We start from the raw sequence: 15,287 nt of genomic DNA on the forward strand, positions 1-15,287 counted from the left end.
AGGACTTTCTAATCGAAGAAGAACACCTCCTCCCAGCTGCCCACTGCACTGAGGATAGGAAACACTGTCACCACCAATAAATCCACTATAATTGAGAATTTCAATAAGCATTTTTCTACGGCTGGCCATGCGTTCCACCTGGCTACCCCTACCCCGGTCAACAGCACTACACCCCCCACAGCAACTCGCCCAAGCCTTCTCCATTTCTCCTTCTCCCAAATCCAGTCAGCTGATGTTCTGAAAGAGCTGCAAAATCTGGAACCCTACAAATCAGCCGGGCTAGACAATCTGGACCCTTTCTTTCTAAAATGATCTGCTGAAATTGTTGCAACCCCTATTACTAGCCTGTTCAACCTCTTTCGTGTCGTCTGAGATTCCCAAAGATTGGAAAGCAGCTGCGGTCATCCCCCTCTTCAAAGGGGGGGACACTCTTGACCCAAACTGCTACAGACTAATATCTATCCTACCCTGCCTTTCTAAGGTCTTCGAAAGCCAAGTCAACTTACAGATTACCGACCATTTCGAATCCCACCATACCTTCTCCGCTATGCAATCTGGTTTCAGAGCTGGTCATGGGTGCACCTCAGCCACGCTCAAGGTCCTAAACGATATCTTAACCGCCATCGATAAGAAACATTACTGTGTAGCCGTATTCATTGACCTGGCCAACGCTTTCGACTCTGTCAATCACCACATCCTCATCGGCGGACTCGATAGCCTTGGTTTCTCAAATTATTGCCTCGCCTGGTTCACCAACTAATTCTCTGATAGAGTTCAGTGTGTCAAATCGGAGGGCCTGTTGTCCGGGCCTCTGGCAGTTTCTATGGGGGTGCCACAGAGTTCAATTCTCGGGCCGACTCTCTTCTCTGTATACATGAATGATGTCGCTCTTGCTGCTGGTGAGTCTCTGATCCAACTCTACGCAGATGACACCATTCTGTATACTTCTGGCCCTTCTTGGGCTCTGTGTTAACAACCCTCCAGACGAGCTTCAATGACATACAACTCTCCTTCCGTGGCCTCCAATTGCGACATAAATGCAAGTAAAACTAAATGCATGCTCTTCAACCGATCGCTGCCTGCACCTGCCTGCACCTGCCCGCCCGTCCAACATCACTATGGACGGTTCTGACTTAGAATATGTGGACAACTACAAATACCTAGGTGTCTGGTTAGACTGTAAACTCTCCTTCCAGACTCACATCAAACATCTCCAATCCAAAGATAAATCTAGAATTGGCTTCATATTTCGCAACAAAGTCTGCTGCCAAACATACCCTTGTAGAACTGACCATCCTACCAATCCTCGACTTTGGCGACGTCATTTACAAAATAGCCTCCAATACCCTACTCAATAAATTTGATGCAGTCTATCACAGTGCCATCCGTTTTGTCACCAAAGCCCCATATACTACCCACCACTGCGACCTGTACGCTCTTGTTGGCTGGCCCTCGCTTCATACTCGTCGCCAAACCCACTGGCTCCAGGTCATCTACAAGACCCTGCTAGGTAAAGTCCCCTCTTATCTCAGCTCACTGGTCACCATAGCAGCACCCACCTGTAGCACGCGCTCCAGCAGGTATATCTCCCTGGTCACCCCCAAAACCAATTCTTACTTTGGCCGTCTCTCCTTCCAGTTCTCTGCTGCCAATGACTGGAACGAACTGCAAAAATCTCTGAAACTGGAAACACTTATCCCGCTCACTAGCTTTAAGCACCAGCTGTCAGAGCAGCTCACAGATTACTGCACCTGTACATAGCCCATCTATAATTTAGCCCAAACAACTACCTCTCCCCCTACTGTATTTATTTATTTTGCTGCTTTGCACCCCCCATTATTTCTATCTCTACTTTGCACATTCTTCCACGGCAAATCTACCATTCCAGTGTTTTACTTGCTATATTGTATTTACTTTGCCACCATGGCCTTTTTTGCCTTTACCTCCCTTATCCCACCTCATTTGCTCACATTGTATATAGACTTATTTTTCTACTGTATGTTTGTTTTACTCCATGTGTAACTCTGTGTTGTTGTACCGTCGAACTGCTTTGCTTTATCTTCACCAGGTCGCAATTGTATATGAGAACTTGTTCTCAACTTGCCTACCTGGTTAAATGAAGGTGAAAAAAAATACAAATTAAAAGCTGGTGCACAAAATCTAATATTAAAGAAGTCTCAAGGTTATGCTCGCCTGAGGTAGAGTATCTCATCAAGTCTCATGAAGGGATCCCGAGTGGCACATTACATCTCTAGTGCAAGAGGCATCACTACAGTCCCTGGTTTGAATCCAGGTTGTATCACATCCGGCCGTGTTTGGCAGTACCATAGGGCAGCACACAATTGGCCCAACGTCGTCTGGGTTTGGCTGGGGTAGGCCGTCATTGTAAATAAGAATTTGTTCTTATTAACTGACTTGCCTAGTTAAATAAAGGTTAAATGACAAATTTAAAAATGATAAGCTGTAGACCACACTATTTACCAAGAGAGTTTTCATCTATATTTTTTGTAGCTGTCTATTCATTCAAATAAAATTATATTCGTCACGTGCCAATTACAACAGGTGTAGTAGACCTTACAGTGAAATGCTGAATACAACAGGTGTAGTAGACCTTACAGTGAAATGCTGAATTCAACAGGTGTAGTAGACCTTACAGTGAAATGCTGAATACAACAGGTGTAGTAGACCTTACAGTGAAATGCTGAATACAACAGGTGTAGTAGACCTTACAGTGAAATGCTGAATACAACAGGTGTAGTAGACCTTACAGTGAAATGCTGAATACAACAGGTGTAGTAGACCTTACAGTGAAATGCTGAATACAACAGGTGTAGTAGACCTTACAGTGAAATGCTGAATACAACAGGTGTAGTAGACCTTACAGTGAAATGCTGAATACAACAGGTGTAGTAGACCTTACAGTGAAATGCTGAATACAACAGGTGTAGGTAGACCTTACAGTGAAATGCTGAATACAACAGGTGTAGTAGACCTTACAGTGAAATGCTGAATACAACAGGTGTAGTAGACCTTACAGTGAAATGCTGAATACAACAGGTGTAGTAGACCTTACAGTGAAATGCTGAATACAACAGGTGTAGTAGACCTTACAGTGAAATGCTGAATACAACAGGTGTAGTAGACCTTACAGTGAAATGCTTTACTTACAAGCCTTTAAACAACAATTCAGTTTTAAGAAAAATTATTATTAAGAAAGTATTTACTAAATAAACAACAACAAAAAGTTTAAAAATCCAAAGAAATTAAAGAGCAACAATAAAATAACAGTACCAAGGCTATATACAGAGGTAATTGAGATAATATGTACATGTAAGTAGAGGTAAAGTGACTAATGCATAGATAATAAACAGAGAGTAGCAGCAGTGTAAAAAATGTTTTTGGGGAAACAAAGCAAATATTCTGGGTAGCCATTTGATTAACTGTTCAGGAGTCTTATGGCTTGGGGGTAGAAGCTGTTCAGAAGCCTCTTGGACCTAAACTTGGTGCTCAGGTACCGCTTGCTGTGTGGTAGCAGAGAGAACAATCTATGACTAGGGTGGCTAGAGTCTTTGGCAATTTTTAGGGAATTCCTCTGACACCGCCTGGTATAGATGTCCTGGATGGCAGGAAGCTTGGCCCCAATGATGTACTGGGCTGTACGCACTACCCTCTGTAGCGCCTTTCGGTCAGAGGCTGAGCAGTTGCCATACCAGGCGGTGATGCAACCAGTCATGCTCTCAATGGTGCAGCTGTAAAAAAAAAAATTGAGGATCTGAGGACCCATGCCAAATCTTTTCAGTCTGCTGAGGGGAAATAGGCGCTGTCCTGTCCTCTTCATGACTGTCTACCACAAACCAATGCTGGCACTAAGTCTGCACTCAACTAGCTGTATAAGGCCATAAGCATACAAGAAAATGCTCATCCTGAGACAGCACTCCTAGTGGCCGGGGACTTTAATGCAGGAAAACTTAAATCCATTTTACCTCATTTCTACCAGCATGTAACATGTGCAACCAAAGGAAATAAAACTCTAGACCACTTTTACTCCACACATAGAGACGTGTACAAAGCTCAACCTTGCCCTCCATTTTGCAAATCTGACTCTCCACTGGTCCATTGACATGTCACATGTACATCATTTCAAGACATTCTCTGAAACTCATCTCGGACGCACTCCCTGTCTCCCTGTACTTCACATATGCTTGGACTGATAATAGAATAGGCCCTTATGCCTACTGCAACCCACAGCCCTGTGTCCACACACACACATGCGAGCAAGCCACCATGGCGTGCATTAAAGACGTGTAGGTGGGACAACACTGTGGAGCTTAGCAGGAATGTAAAAAGCGGCCACATCATCATGCTCATTTAATAGAGTGAAACTGACCTACCAGTAAATGTGGATGATATGTTATCCTTGGTGATTTGTTATCCTTGGTAGTATGTTATCCTTGGTTGTATGTTATCCTTGATGGTACGTTATCCTTGCTGATTTGTTATCCTTGGTAGTGTGTTATCCTTGGTGGCATGTTATCCTAGGTGATACGTTATCCTTGGTGATATGTTATCCTTGCTGATATGTTATCCTGGGTGATACATTATCGTTGGTGATATGTTATCCTTGGTAGTATGTTATCCTTGGTGATATGTTATCCTTGGTGATATGTTATCCTTGGGGATATGTTATCCTTGGTGATACATTATCCGTAGGGATATGTTATCCTTACTGATATGTTATCCTGGGTGTTATGTTATCCTTGGTGATATGTTACCCTTGGTAGTATGTTATCCTTAGTGGTATGTTGTCTTGGTGATATGTTATCCTTGGTAGTATGTTATCCTTGGTGATATGTTACCCTTGGTAGTATGTTACCCTTGATGATATGTTGTCTTGGTGATATGTTTTCATTGGTGATATGTTATCCTTGGTGATATGTTATCCTTGGTGGTGTGTTATCATTGGTGATATGATTCTTTGGTGATATGTTACCCATGGTGATATGTTACATATGTTACCCATGGTGATATGTTACCCTTGGTGATATGTTATCATTGATGATATGTTATCATTTGTAGTATGTTATCATTGGTCGTATGTTATCCTTGGTAGTATGTTATCCTTGGTGATATGTTATCCTTGGTAGTATGTTATCCTTTGTAGTATGTTATCCTTGGTAGTATGTTATCCTTGGTGATATGTTATCATTTGTAGTATGTTATCCTTGGTAGTATGTTATCCTTGGTAGTATGTTATCCTTGGTAGTATGTTATCCTTGGTAGTATGTTATCCTTGGTGATATGTTATCATTTGTAGTATGTTATCCTTGGTGATATGTTATCCTTGGTGATATGTTATCCTTGGTACTATGTTATCCTTGGTGATATGTTATCCTTGGTGATATGTTATCTTTGGTAGTATGTTATCCTTGGTGATATGTTATCCTTGGTACTATGTTATCCTTGGTGATATGTTATCCTTGGTGATATGTTATCCTTGGTGATATGTTATCCTTGGTAGTATGTTATCCTTTGTAGTATGTTATCCTTGGTGATATGTTATCCTTGGTACTATGTTATCCTTGGTAGTATGTTATCCTTGGTAGTATGTTATCCTTGGTGATATGTTATCCTTGGTGATATGGTATCCTTGGTAGTATGTTATCCTTGGTAGTATGTTATCCTTGGTGATATGGTATCCTTGGTAGTATGTTATCCTTGGTACTATGTTATCCTTGGTAGTATGTTATCCTTGGTGATATGTTATCCTTGGTACTATGTTATCCTTGGTAGTATGTTATCCTTGGTGATATGTTATCATTTGCAGTATGTTATCATTTGTAGTATGTTATCCTTGGTAGTATGTTATCATTGGTGATATGTTATCCTTGGTGATATGTTATCCTTGGTACTATGTTATCCTTGGTAGTATGTTATCCTTTGTAGTATGTTATCCTTGGTACGATGTTATCCTTGGTGATATGTTATCCTTGGTACTATGTTATCCTTGGTGATATGTTATCCTTGGTGATATGTTATCCTTGGTGATATGTTATCCTTGGTACTATGTTATCCTTGGTAGTATGTTATCCTTGGTAGTATGTTATCCTTGGTGATATGTTATCCTTGGTACTATGTTATCCTTGGTAGTATGTTATCCTTGGTGATATGTTATCATTTGTAGTATGTTATCATTTGTAGTATGTTATCCTTGGTAGTATGTTATCCTTGGTAGTATGTTATCCTTGGCGATATGTTACCCTTGGTGATATGTTATCCTTGGTACTATGTTATCCTTGGTGATATGTTATCCTTGGTGATATGTTATCATTTGTAGTATGTTATCCTTGGTGATATGTTATCATTTGTAGTATGTTATCCTTGGTGATATGTTATCCTTGGTGATATGTTATCCTTGGTAGTATGTTATCCTTGGTGATATGTTATCCTTGGTAGTATGTTATCCTTGATGATATGTTATCATTTGCAGTATGTTATCCTTGGTGATATGTTATCCTTGGTGATATGTTATCCTTGGTGATATGTTATCCTTGGTAGTATGTTACCCTTGGTGATATGTTATCCTTGGTAGTATGTTATCCTTAGTGATATGTTATCATTTGTAGTATGTTATCCTTGGTACTATGTTATTCTTGGTAGTATGTTATCCTTGGTGATATGTTATCCTTGGTACTATGTTATCCTTGGTAGTATGTTATCCTTGGTAGTATGTTATCCTTGGTGATATGTTATCATTGGTGATATGTTATCATTTGTAGTATGTTATCCTCGGTGATATGTTATCATTTGTAGTATGTTATCCTTGGTGATATGTTATCCTTGGTGATATGTTATCCTTGGTGATATGTTATAATTTGTGGTATGTTATCCTTGGTAATATGTTATCCTTGGTGATATGTTATCCTTGGTGATATGTTATCCTTGGTGATATGTTATCCTTGGTGATATGTTATCATTTGTAGTATGTTATCCTTGGTACTATGTTATCCTTGGTAGTATGTTATCATTTGTAGTATGTTATCCTTGGTGATATGTTATCATTTTTACTATGTTATCCTTGGTAGTATGTTATCCTTGGTGATATGTTATCCTTGGTGATATGCTATCCTTGGTACTATGTTATCCTTGGTGATATGTTATCCTTGGTGATAAGTTATCATTTGTAGTATGTTATCCTTGGTGATATGTTATCATTTGTAGTATGTTATCCTTGGCGATATGTTATCCTTGGTGATATGTTATCCTTGGTAGTATGTTATCCTTGGTGATATGTTATCCTTGGTAGTATGTTATCCTTGATGATATGTTATCATTTGTAGTATGTTATCCTTGGTGATATGTTATCCTTGGTGATATGTTATCCTTGGTAGTATGTTATCCTTGGTGATATGTTATCCTTGGTAGTATGTTATCCTTGGTGATATGTTATCCTTGGTAGTATGTTATCCTTAGTGATATGTTATCATTTGTAGTATGTTATCCTTGGTACTATGTTATCCTTGGTAGTATGTTATCCTTGGTGATATGTTATCCTTGGTACTATGTTATCCTTGGTAGTATGTTATCCTTGGTAGTATGTTATCCTTGGTGATATGTTATCATTTGTAGTATGTTATCCTTGGTGATATGTTATCATTTGTAGTATGTTATCCTTGGTGATATGTTATCCTTGGTGATATGTTATCCTTGGTGATATGTTATCATTTGTAGTATGTTATCCTTGGTGATATGTTATCCTTGGTGATATGTTATCCTTGGTGATATGTTATCATTTGTAGTATGTTATCCTTGGTGATATGTTATCATTTGTAGTATGTTATCCTTGGTGATATGTTATCCTTGGTAGTATGTTATCCTTGGTGATATGTTATCCTTGGTAGTATGTTATCCTTGATGATATGTTATCATTTGTAGTATGTTATCCTTGGTGATATGTTATCCTTGGTGATATGTTATCCTTGGTGATATGTTATCCTTGGTGATATGTTATCCTTGGTAGTATGTTATCCTTAGTGATATGTTATCATTTGTAGTATGTTATCCTTGGTACTATGTTATCCTTGGTAGTATGTTATCCTTGGTGATATGTTATCCTTGGTACTATGTTATCCTTGGTAGTATGTTATCCTTGGTAGTATGTTATCCTTGGTGATATGTTATCATTTGTAGTATGTTATCCTTGGTGATATGTTATCATTTGTAGTATGTTATCCTTGGTGATATGTTATCCTTGGTGATATGTTATCCTTGGTGATATGTTATCCTTGGTGATATGTTATCATTTGTAGTATGTTATCCTTCGTGATATGTTATCCTTGGTGATATGTTATCCTTGGTACTATGTTATCATTTGTAGTATGTTATCCTTGGTGATATGTTATCCTTGGTGATATGTTATCATTTTTACAATGTTATCCTTGGTAGTATGTTATCCTTGGTGATATGTTATCATTTGTAGTATGTTATCCTTGGTGATATGTTATCCTTGGTACTATGTTATCCTTGGTGATATGTTATCATTTGTAGTATGTTATCCTTGGTGATATGTTATCCTTGGTACTATGTTATCCTTGGTAGTATGTTATCCTTGGTGATATGTTATCATTTGTAGTATGTTATCCTTGGTACTATGTTATCCTTGGTAGTATGTTATCCTTGGTGATATGTTATCCTTGGTAGTATGTTATCCTTGGTGATATGTTATCCTTGGTGATATGTTATCATTTGTAGTATGTTATCCTTGGTGATATGTTATCCTTGGTGATATGTTATCATTTGTAGTATGTTATCCTTGGTGATATGTTATCATTTGTAGTATGTTATCCTTGGTAGTATGTTATCCTGCCCTCTTTTCTTCTGCAGGTCTTTTTTTACAATCTGCTACAGATAACCTGAGCTGTGCAGTTGAGGATTGCTCATTAAAACCTGCCACAACTTGTAATCTTTCAAATATGCAGGCAGAAGTCTGCAATGTAGGTAGTCTGGAACACGGCTATAGTGCTTCCCACTGGGCACAAATTGGTTGAATCAATGTTGTTTCAACAAAATGTGTCAGTGTATTGTGACTTGGAATCTACATGGAAAATGCATTGGATTTAAAAAAAAGGTCACATGTTGTTTTGAGGGTATAATTACGTCGTCACAGTAACCACATTTCCACATAGACAAACCTTGTATAAAATATGTTGAATTTGTGCCTTTGTAACAATGTCAGATCCTCAATGTCATATCTACTATCTGGAGAGTGGATCTATCTACTGCTAATCATTTAGTCTCCCATCCAGAGTTTTAATGAAGCCCAGCCCTGCTTAGCTTTGATATTTGCCACTGATTACTACCAATGTGCTGTCGTGAGAAAGATTTTTGAGATATCACTTAATAACTGAACATATTTACTGTTGCTTTAGAAGGCATTCCAAAGGGTAGGTTTAGCAGAGCAAATTAAATGAAACCATATTTTATAAGTCATACATCCTCAATGATACTATTTAGGCATGTACAGTGAGCTCCAAACATGTTGGGACAGTGACACATTTCTTGTTCTTATGGCTCTGTACTCAAGAACTTTGGGTTTGAAGTGCAGACTGTCAGCTTTAATTTGTCAGGTTTGTTCATCCATATCGGGTGAACTGTTTAGAATTCACAGCTCTTTTTGTTCACAGTCCCACCATTTTAGGGGACCAAAAGTATTGGGACAAATTCCCTTATGTGTATTAAAGTAGTCAAAAGTTTGGCATTTAGTCACATAATCCTATTGTTTTGGATGTGTTTCAGATTACTTTGTACTCTAGAGTAAATGTAAGTTTCACGATAGTTGTTGACATTGATATGAATGCATTTCAACTCAATAGAGAGGATTTCATCAAGTGTCAGAGCTTCTAGTTTCACAAAGCAATGTTTGTACTTGATGTAAGGGCCTTCTAATGGAAAGACTGCTGTCCTTACACTCATTACACTTACAAAGTTTTGTCATCCCCCAAAATGCTCCCTAAATGTTATTGTCTCAGAACGAGTCTGAGCTCCAGTCTTATGGTGTTGTTCACAATAGTTACTATTGACAACCAATTTGATCAAATCCCAGAAAACAATGCTCTTTCTTCTGTCATATAGATTCAGATTATGTGATGTCATCCTGAAACGTACAAATGATTGAGATCATTATTGAAAATGGTATACATATTTTCTATTGCTTTGTTTTGTAGTGTCAGGATATATATTTTTTCAATATTGTTTCTGTAATTTGCTGTTATAGTAAATGAATAATAGGAAAGGTTAAAGTAATGGGTTTGTAATTCAGATAAGAAATAATTATGCTAGATGTATTCAATACATTTGATACTGGAAGATGAATGTCCTTGTCCTAAAACTGACATGTGTTTTCAAACTCTCTTCTGTACATTGCTTGTAGATGTTCATGGGTCACCGCAGAGAGGTTCAGCATCATTACAATGGAATGACAAAGCTGACAAAAACATTTCAAATGTATAATTTGCTGTATGGAATGAACCCCCAGATGGCAGTATAGACTTGTGGACCAGAAATGCATGTTGCCCTCTGAAGGGCTTGTCACTTTTTGCCCAGTTAGAATATTATAATGATGAACACTTCTCTGAACTGTTTACAGAAAAACATTGCCAAAAATAGCTAAACATTTGCGGAAATTGGTTGCACTGAAATAACTAACATATTCCCACTTAGCTATGTTATTCCACTCTATTAATAAGGAAGCTGCCAAATGTATAGAGCAGAATAATACCCTGTTTGCTATAGAGAATACCCTCATTACTATAGAGAATACCCTCATTACTATAGAGAATACCCTCATTGCTATAGAGAATACCCTCATTACTATAGAGAATACCCTCATTACTATAGAGAATACCCTCATTACTATAGAGAATACCCTCATTACTATAGAGAATACCCTCATTACTATAGAGAATACCCTCATTGCTATAGAGAATACCCTACTTGCTATAGAGAATACCCTCATTGCTATAGAGAATACCCTCATTACTATAGAGAATACCCTCATTACTATAGAGAATACCCTCATTACTATAGAGAATACCCTCATTACTATAGAGAATACCCTCATTACTATAGAGAATACCCTCATTGCTATAGAGAATACCCTCATTACTATAGAGAATACCCTCATTACTATAGAGAATACCCTCATTGCTATAGAGAATACACTCATTGCTATAGAGAATACCCTCATTGCTATAGAGAATACCCTACTTGCTATAGAGAATACCCTCATTGCTTTTGAGAATACCCTCACCACTCATAAAGGATATTGGGCCAAATCCTCAGTTGAAATGCATCTCCATTTTAAGATTTCTCAGATATTGAATGAGAGAAATAATCTGGATGCTACATTCCTGGACATTTGTTTCGGGTGAAACTTAATCTCGGGGGGTTTAATCTTGAAGAACTGCTGGCGTTTGCAGTATTTAACATTTGTTTTTGTGTCATACTTTCCATTTCATCCGTTTAGAACGCTTGAGGTGGGCCATGATGACTAATGTGTCAGACTCTAGTCAGCGTGTGGTATGTTGGTGTGGAACGTTTTATCTCTGGAGAAAGGAAGGGATTGATTAGTTCTGATTATGTGTGTAGGAAAGGACAGTTCTGTCTGTCTGTCTGTCTGTCTGTCTGTCTGTCTGTCTGTCTGTCTGTCTAAACAGACTCCAGGTCAGTCGCAGCGGGGATCACCAGGCTATAATGCATGAAAATGCTAGTTAGATCAGCAGTGATTTACACTGGTTTTCTACTACAATTTTCCGAACACCAGTATGTTAACATAGCACCATTTATTTCTGCAGTTCGTAACAGATTAATAGTGTAGCTGCCTGCCCGTGTGAAGCTCAATCACATACCATTCAGTTAGAGTACACTATGCAGCTATCACATACCTTAAAACCATATGTTTCTTATAGCTTGATGAGAGCCTGGTTGTCCTATGGGTACTTAGCATACAACCTCCCCACAACTTTATGGGACTGGTGCAAGATATGCTTGGATGAGAACCAAATGTGCTAGCTGGGTACATTGTCAGGTTGCGTCTGCCCGTGGCCATCTCGGCCATATGAAAGGTAATGTAAAGTAATGTAAGTAATGTATTCAGCATGTGTTTGATTTAAGACTAGGTCGATCTTTGGTGCTGCCTGAGCAGGCTACCCTGATGGTCTTTCTGCTTCTGATCCATACTCATTTGGCCGGGCATATTTTGCTCGAACAAATGTTTAGGTTGTGTATCAGTACCTCCTACTTCAGAGTTGTCCTTCTACTTTTGATTTTTGACTGAGGACAGTCGCCCTCTCTAAAGACTCTACTGTACCAGATAAATGCCTCCTTGGTTCTGCGTCTCCTCCAGTGTCAGCTAGTGAGATTGGGAGAGTTTCAGTGACCCAATTATCTTTAAAGGCACAAGGGTCTGCTTAGATGCTTTTTGTTTTACTCTTCTCCGAAAAAGGCTGTCTGATTCAAATCAAATCAAATGTATTTATATAGCCTTTCGTACATCAGCTGATATCTCAAAGTGCTGTACAGAAATCCAGTCTAAAACCCCAAACAGCAAACAATGCAGGTGTTGAATCACGTTGGCTAGGAAAAACTCCCTAGAAAGGCCAAAACCTAGGAAGAAACCTAGAGAGGAACCAGGCTATGTGGGGTGGCCAGTCCTCTTCTGGCTGTGCCTGGTGGAGATTATAACAGAACATGGCCAAGATGCTCAAATGTTCATAAATGACCAGCATGGTCAAATAATAGGCCTGGGACAGGTAGCACGTCCGGCGAACAGGTCAGGATTCCATAGCCGCAGGCAGAACAGTTGAAACTGGAGCAGCAGCACGGTCAGGTGGACTGAACACAGCAAGGAGTCATCATGCCAGGTAGTCCTGAGGCATGGTCCTAGGGCTCAGGTCCTACGAGAGAGAGAAAGAAAGAGAGAATTAGAGAGAGCATACTTAAATTCACACAGGACACCGGATAAGACTGGAGAAGTACTCCAGATATAACAAACTGACCCTAGCCCCCCGACACAGAAACTACTGCAGCATAAATCCTGGAGGCTGAGACAGGAGGGGTCAGGAGACACTGTGGCCCCATCCGATGATACCCCTGGACCGGGCCAAACAGGAAGGATATAATCCCACCCACTTTGCCAAAGCACAGCCCCCACACCACTAGAGGGATATCTTGATTCCCTAAGATCTGACCGCTCCGAGGCTCTTTACCCCCAAAACCCTGCCACAAACCAGAGGCAGCAGATGTGACAGGACTTGTGCCTCTGTCACATTGCTTACCACACATATCTTCTCCTTTAGACTTATTCAAAGTCTTTCTCTTTAAATGTGTCTAATTGTACAGATACCAATCCAACAACTGTAAAGAAAAGAGACATCTAAAAGTTACCCCAGCAGTCACAGCAACACTGATTTCCAGCATATCACAGCTCGTAGTTTTACACTCCTTGCAGTATATTGCTCATTTTCAGCCCTTTGGTTTATTACAAAGCTTTCTTAGTTTATTCTCTGTTCCACGGGGCCTCAGAGAGATAGTTGTAGATATAACTTCATCCTCCCTTCCCTAGCCCCCAAAGTGTATCTGTTTTCTGAGTGCCCTCTCCCTGGGGCCATATGGGTGATAAATTACATGAGCTCAGTTCAACACACACACATGCACGCATGAACACACACACACATGGCCACTTCCCCTGACCTTCCTGAGTAGGTCAACATGGCCGCCCCATCACAACTGTCTGCTTTGATGTTCATATAATGGCCGTCCGCTTCATAGCGTTCCTCAGAATGTGGTGTCCCTCTGTGCCCTGACAGACATTATTCTGATATTCATGTCAAATTATTTTTATCCTCACATCCCTGACCGATTTTTTAACTGTAGGACTCTGCATAGTGATTTTTTCCCCAAAGTGCATGTCTTGTAATGTCTTGTGATTGAGATGAAGCCCTCTAGTCATTTGAAAGAATATAAGGCCCAGAGATCTCAGGGGCTCTGGGCCTTGCCCGCCTCTCCTGAGTTCCAAACTGGAAGTGTGATTGCATTACCCCAGTGAACGAATGCGGTGTGGTGTTCTATATGCTATACCTCTACTGTTGGTCTGATTCTCCTGGTGTTCTATATGCTATACCTCTACTGTTGGTCTGATTCTCCTGGTGTTCTATATGCTATACCTCTACTGTTGGTCTGATTCTCCTGGTGTTCTATATGCTAAACATCTACTGTTGGTCTGATTCTGGTGTTCTATATGCTATACATCTACTATTGGTCTGATTCTGGTGTTCTATATGCTATACATCTACTGTTGGTCTGATTCTCCTGTATTTGTCTCTCCAACATCACAGTATAGGACTACTGATTGGTCCTCATGAATATCCAATGAGATCCAAAGCTGACCATAATCATATGCATCTCACTCTATCATTTCTTGTGAAGCAGGCTTATTACTCTGAAGCTTGATGTTCAACAAAGTATAAATGCATTTAAATTGTATTTGTTAGGAACTTTTGTCTCATGTTAGAAGGATTAAACAGCTAGTCACATTCCATATAGCCTAAAGTAGACACTTCAATTCAGACAACAGATGTTTTCATTTGTTTTTATGCTTCATCGTAGTGCAATGTTTAGTTTTAGGCATTCTTTAAAGGGATAAACACATGGCATGTTATTTTGAAGGCATCTTGTGGTACGTGGTAAACAATAAGGTTCCTCTTTATCTGGTTTCAGATGGCAGTGAAACCTCCTTTTCCACAAGTTCTGTAATGATAAAACAGATGGCAGTGAAACCTCCTTTTCCATAAGTTCTGTAATGATAAAACAGATGGCAGTGAAACCTCCTTTTCCACAAGTTCTGTAATGATAAAACAGATGGCAGTGTTCCATGACTTTAAAAATGAGCTCAAAAGCACATTCTCAAAGTGACATTTCTGTAGGAATCTATGATCTGTCATGTGGTTCATGTTATAACCTCAGCATCTGTTGGCACAGCCAAATAATTCACAGAAAGATTGGACAGAATTAAGCAAATACAACAGGTGTAGAATTGACCAGTTCTACACCAACAGGTGTAGAACTGCCCCTGAACAGGCAGTTAACCCACTGTTCCCAGGCCCTCATTGAAAATAAGAATGTGTTCTTAACTGACTTGCCTGGTTAAATAAAGGTTAAAAAAAAAAGAAAAAAAAAAAAAAATGCTTACTTACATGCCCTCAACCAACGATTCAGTTTTAAGAAATGTTTAC

This window comes from Oncorhynchus kisutch, linkage group LG2, assembly GCF_002021735.2.
Source record: "Oncorhynchus kisutch isolate 150728-3 linkage group LG2, Okis_V2, whole genome shotgun sequence".
NCBI classification, from domain to species: Eukaryota; Metazoa; Chordata; class Actinopteri; order Salmoniformes; family Salmonidae; genus Oncorhynchus; species Oncorhynchus kisutch.